Below are 6,118 nucleotides of genomic sequence, written 5' to 3'. Positions count from 1 at the left end.
CTGTAGACAGAACAGACCTAAGACCCACATTTTACCCACAACGCGGTGAACCCAGAGAAGATAGGGAACAGCTGTTCAGCCATACACTGCAGGGCTGCGTGGGGCACCGGATGTCCCACTGCCCAGGCCACTTCTTTTGCCCACTCAGGACAGGCCTGATTATTTCTGAAAACAACGGTCAAATAAATGATTCTGAATGCCCTTCATAGGTGAAAACTAATTCCCTGAGAAAAACCAGGCATCACCTCAGGCTGGGACTCCACTTTCCCCAGACCTAAGAGCAGAGCGTCCCTCCTGGAGTGACGTGACAAGAGGTTTGCAGCAACATGGAGTGATTGACTTTTCCCTCAAAAGTGAACCCACACTGCTGGGCAGGAGGCCACAGGCTCTTAGGCTAGTCCTTCTGCACCAGAGCACCTGGCAGTGGCCCTACAGCAGGTACAGGTGGCAGCTCCGGAGCTCCTGCAGAGGGCACCACTGCACCCATGCACACCAGCACAGTGGGCAGCGGGATGGGGCCTGGACAACAGAGGTGTTGCTGCAGAGGAGCCTTTGCAGGCCCAGAAAACAGTGCAGTAGGGGCCAGGGTCACCACTGTCGTGCTTGTAGAACATCTCTAGGACTGGACCTGGCACATCAGGGAGTCTAGCCCACCTCAGACAGTGGAAGGAAGGAGACAGGTGACCAATGTTTAAATACTAGAAAAGAGGTCATCAAACTACTGCCCAGGGGCCAAGTCTAGCCTGCTACCCATTTGTAGCCCATGATCAAAGAATGGCTTTTACATGTTTAAACAGGAAAGCAATCAAATAATAGTATTTCATGTCACATAAAAATCATATGAAATTCTATTTTCAGGGCCCATAAATAGTTTTACTGGAGTACAGCCATGTTCATTTACATATGTATGGCCAATGGCTGCTAGGAGTTATGACAGACTGTATGTGCCACTCTCCTGGCTTCCTGCTGCTGCTTGGTGCATTACCAACCATGGCAACAGCACTCTCAGGGGGACACATGTCTTCATTCCACAAGACTTCATTTTATGTTTGTAACCAGTGTGTGTATATCAAGTGAAAACAAGAAAAAAGAGAAGTAGACTTTGAATGCCACACTATCATGACAGTATGATGCACAGATTGTTACCAAATTACATGGCAAAGCCTCAAATTTATTACGTGGGATGGTTCCAATGGGTTCCCCAAAGTTCACGTGTTGGAAACTAAATGTTAAGAGATGGAACTTGGAAGAGGTAATTAGGCTTCCTAAGGTGAGATTCATTCCTTAATCATGAATGGATTAATGCTACTATCACAGGAGTGGTTGGTTACCCAGGAGTGGGTTAGTTATCTCAGGAGTGGATTTCTGATAAAGCAAGATGAGCTCCTTGCTTTCTTGGACCATCTTGCCCTGCCATCTCTGCCATGAGGTGACACAGCACAAAGGCTCTCACCAGACACCCGTTAACTTGACCTTGGACTTTCCATCTCCAGAACTGTGAACAATAAATGTATTTTCTTTTTATATTACCCAATCTCTGGAATTCTTTTATTGCAACACAAAATGGTCCCAAGATGTGATGCCAGTAGAACATGATGTGTGTTGTCATGTCTGCACTAAGCACTCAACACACGATTGCCAATTCACAGGGGAAAAAGTCAGAAAAATTAGAAATATTAAAGTGGAATAGCTCATCACAAATTCTTCACTCAAACAGAAACTGAAAATGATTTTCTGAAGGGCTCATTTGTTAGGCAAGCAAGGAAAGCCATATACTTAGGATTAGTTAATTAAATCATAGTTGATTGCAGCAGTCAGAAAAAAATTAAACTTTAGATTATGTATAGAGAAATGACCAGGGGTATGAAAAATGGTGGAATGAGACAGACGTCATTACCCTAAGTACATGTATGATTTTAAGAATGGTATGAATCTACATCGTGCACAACAATAAAAATGAAAAGATGTACCCCATTTTTGTACAATGAATCAAAATGCAGTCTGTAAAAATAAAAAAAAAATTTTAAATGATGAGCAATTAAAAAATTAAACTTAAAAAAATAACTGTACTCATCTGCCTTCTAGAATACCAAATGGTTGGAAATTAGATTTTTCTGAAGACTTGATTATGTTTTGTAATAAATTTAGCATAAAATCACAAGGCAGAACAGCCCTTACATATGAAACATACTGCTGTAAATTTGATAACAAATGTTGGAATCATAAGAATGTTTATCTGCCTTATGTGCTTCCCAGGCTGTCAAGTTAACATAAGAAATGAGATACCCCTTTGCATATATGTTTGCATTCCATTTATTATCTGAGCTCAGACTACAGTGCTAGTGTTTTTCAGACCTCAATGCAAGGACAAAGGAGATTTCCATATTTCAAAATCAACTAAACTGTGAAGTTGAAGCACTTCAAGTGGAAGTGACCTCAAGTCTAATGATGTGTCATACTAGAAAGAAACAGAAAAGAAGCTCAAAGAATTCCATAAATATTTTTCAGGTAATAAATATTGCATTAGTTTTCCATTGCTGTGACAAATACGTCTGATAAACAACTTATAAAAAAGAAAAAAATTATTTTGGCTCATGAGTTCCGAGATTTCAGTCTCTGGTCACTTGGACCTGTTGCTTTGGGCCTGTGGCAGAACAGCACATCATGGCAGGAGTACATGGCAGAGGAGGATGCTCACTTCATCACAGCTGGGAAGTGAGAGAGAGAGAGACAGGAGGAGGTCAGGGCCTCAAAATCCCCTTGAAGGGCACGCCTCAGTGACCTAACATGCTTCCACTAGGCTCCACCTCTTGAAGTTTCCACTACCTCCCAATAGTGCCACCGGCTGGCAGCCAAGTGTTTAACACTTGGTAACCAGGTCTTCAGGGGACATTTAAGATCCAAACCACAGACAAAAATGCATAATAAGAAATCATGTTTGCAAATTTATATCAGTATTTGACAGCACCTATGTGAAAAAAAACATTTCCAAAGATGAAATATGTAAAATCTCACTACTTATCAGTATTAACACATGAGCATTTGCAACTAATGGTAATAATGGAGAATACTAGGAGTGGGATTGTGGCTCTGTGGTCGAGTCCTTGCCTGGCATGTGTGAGACACTGGATTGGATCCTCAGTGCCACATAAAAATAAATAAATAAAAATAAAGGTATCGTGCCCATCTACAACTAAAACTTTTAAAAATAATAATAATGGAGAATACTAACTTTGAAGCCCCAACTAAGCAAAATGTTTAGAACCCTCCCAAGTTCCAGTCTTCTCATTAGTAAATCTGTAATACCCCGCCCCAAAAAAAGAAAGAAAAAGAAAAAAACATGTGGTTGAGTCCATACTAACCATCCCGCCCCCAAGAGACAGGCTGTGCCTCACTTTGCCCATAGTCCTGTCTTCCTTCTTTCATGGTAACTGTAGGTCCCAAAATCAACACTCATTTTCTCAATCCTACACACACATGAAAAGGTTTCAGAATTGCTACACTCGGATCACCTTCAAACAGAACTTGGTTGCACTTCTTGTTTTTCCTAGACTGAGGGCATCTAGTTACATTACCATGCTCCAAGGCTCCAGGGACTCCCTTTTCCCTGTTTTTGTAATGGTTATGTTATGCTGTGTTTCAGTTCATTTGTTTTTACTTGAATTTTTACTTTTGGCATATTTTCTCACCATTTCTGGATACTTGTTATAAAACATTAACCTGCTTCCAAAATGTGGTGCCACGTAAAAAGGTGAATTCAGATAAGTGGCCTCCCTCTTCTCCACTTCCATTTGTCCCCTGGAGCCCTTCATGTCACTTTCTTTCTTTCTTTCTTTCTTTTTTTAACTTATTTTTATTGTAAACAAATGGGATACATGTTGTTTCTGTTTGTACATGGAGTAACAGCATACCATTTGCATAATCATACATTTACATAGGGTAATGATGTTCGATTCATTCTGTTATTTTTTCCTTCCCCCACACCCCTCCCACCCCTCTTTTTCCTCTATACAGTCCCTCCTTCCTCCATTCTTGCCCCCTCCCACTCCCCATTATGTGTTATCATCTGCTTATCAGCGAGATCATTCGTCCTTTGGTTTTTTTGAGATTGGCTTATCTCACTTAGCATGATATTTTCCAATTTTATCCATTTGCCTGCAAATGCCATAATTTTATTATTCTTTATAGTTGAGTAATATTCCATTGTATATATATATACCACAGTTTCTTTATCCATTCATCAATTGAAGGACATCTAGGTTGGTTCCACAGTCTGGCTATTGTGAATTGAGCAGCTATGAACATTGATGCATGTCACTTTATTTCATTGTTGTCTCGTTTACCATTTTCTGCAAAAGTAGGGAGATAGATACTCTTCATAGAAATTTTCGTATTGAATGTACTACTCTTGAATTTGTGTTAATGTATCTTAGAGATCTACCTGTGTTCTTACACGTGGATGGTCTTCATGTTTTTTATTCATTTTTTAATTTGTTCTAATTAGTTGTACATGACAGTAGAATGCATTTATACATTTTGATAGATCATACATAAATGGAGTGAAATGCTTCATTTTTCTGACTGTACATATTGTAACCGTTATGTCATGTTCCTTAGTACAGAAAATGAACTTCCTTAGATATACTTCATCATGCAACTCTGCAAGTTTTTCCATGATAAAACTGGAATTGATGGCTACAAGAATTTTCTCAAAAAAAAATCAGAATTATGCAGCATGATATGAATATATTTTTTTAAATGTTATCTGACATGTTGATGGGCATGGCTAGATGGTCTTCCTAAAGCTGCATGTAAATATACCGTTCTACCAATACTACATAACTCTAGCTGTTCCGTCACATCTTTCCATATCAATATATGAATATCTTTAATCATTTAATTTTAAATTGTGCTAACTAGTCTGTGAAAAATGATTGCCTAATTACTAGTGAATCCAATATCTTTTGAAGAAGATGACCTAGCATCAGCATTCCCTGTTCTGATGGAATATTTCACATTTGCATTTTATACAAATGCTTTCTACATAATCATCGATGTGGAGTGTCTGATCGGTTTCCACTGCTCTTCATACGTTTGATGCCAGATTAAGAAATAGGGAGGGATTGACATGGAACGAGCTAGGGATGCATGGAGCGCAACTGAAATTACTCCGAAAACCTCCTATCAATTTCCACACCCTTCCTCAGCTCCTTCATTTCTCCTGGTTGTTAATGAGTTAAGTCCAGTAATTTTTATGGATATAAGAAATAAAGATTGCTTTCAATGAAAAATGGTAAATTGGACTTTATGATCAGATTGGTAAAAAGAGTTCATGACACAGGAGAAGGGGTATACAAACCCTTGGGTGGGGAAACATCCATTGGAATTGTTTGAAATTCACGGAATTTTTTTATTCGGTAGGTATTGGATTACTCTGACTCCACAGGGTACTTTGTGTTGTAGAATTCACAGGACCACAGGGAAAGAGTAAAACAAACACCAGAAAACATGGCAAATAAGCTAGGAGAGGAACCAACTTTAGAGAAAGGTTAGGGACTTAGCAAGTTCAGAAGAGAGGGTGTCATGGCACAGAGATGGGCTCCCAGGAGGACCAGGCCAGCAGGGTCAGCAGCAGAGGGCCCAGGGGAAGACAGCTGCAGTCCCCTCACCTGACAGTGGAAAGACATGGCGTCTTTTTCCCGAACCACTTCAGGACGGTGTATAGGTTAGAGGCAAATCGCAGGTGGGGAGAGAGAATGAAAAGGAGGAAAGTGAAGAAGGTCAGCTTGGACCATGCTTTGAAGAGCTTGGGGTGCTGGAACAAGAGAGTAGAAAGCTAGTAACTAGAGGTTAGCCAGAGGGCAAAGGCCAATAAAGCCAAGGGGTAGAAGTCTTCACACATTTCCTATTTGGTCCAAATTTACATATTTACTATACCAGATGATATTTACTTTAAATACCAAATAGTCACAAATCTTTCTTATATCCAGTTTCTTTCGCCCATCCTTGGATTCTTAGAGCCTCTATTTTTGCCTTACCTTGAAAACATACTCGCACACACACATTCATGTATGCACACATATGCTAAGGCATACACATACACACGTGTGCACACGAC

This window comes from Sciurus carolinensis, chromosome 17, assembly GCF_902686445.1.
Source record: "Sciurus carolinensis chromosome 17, mSciCar1.2, whole genome shotgun sequence".
Taxonomy (NCBI): Eukaryota; Metazoa; Chordata; class Mammalia; order Rodentia; family Sciuridae; genus Sciurus; species Sciurus carolinensis.
Note: the sequence above shows the minus strand (reverse complement) of the source record.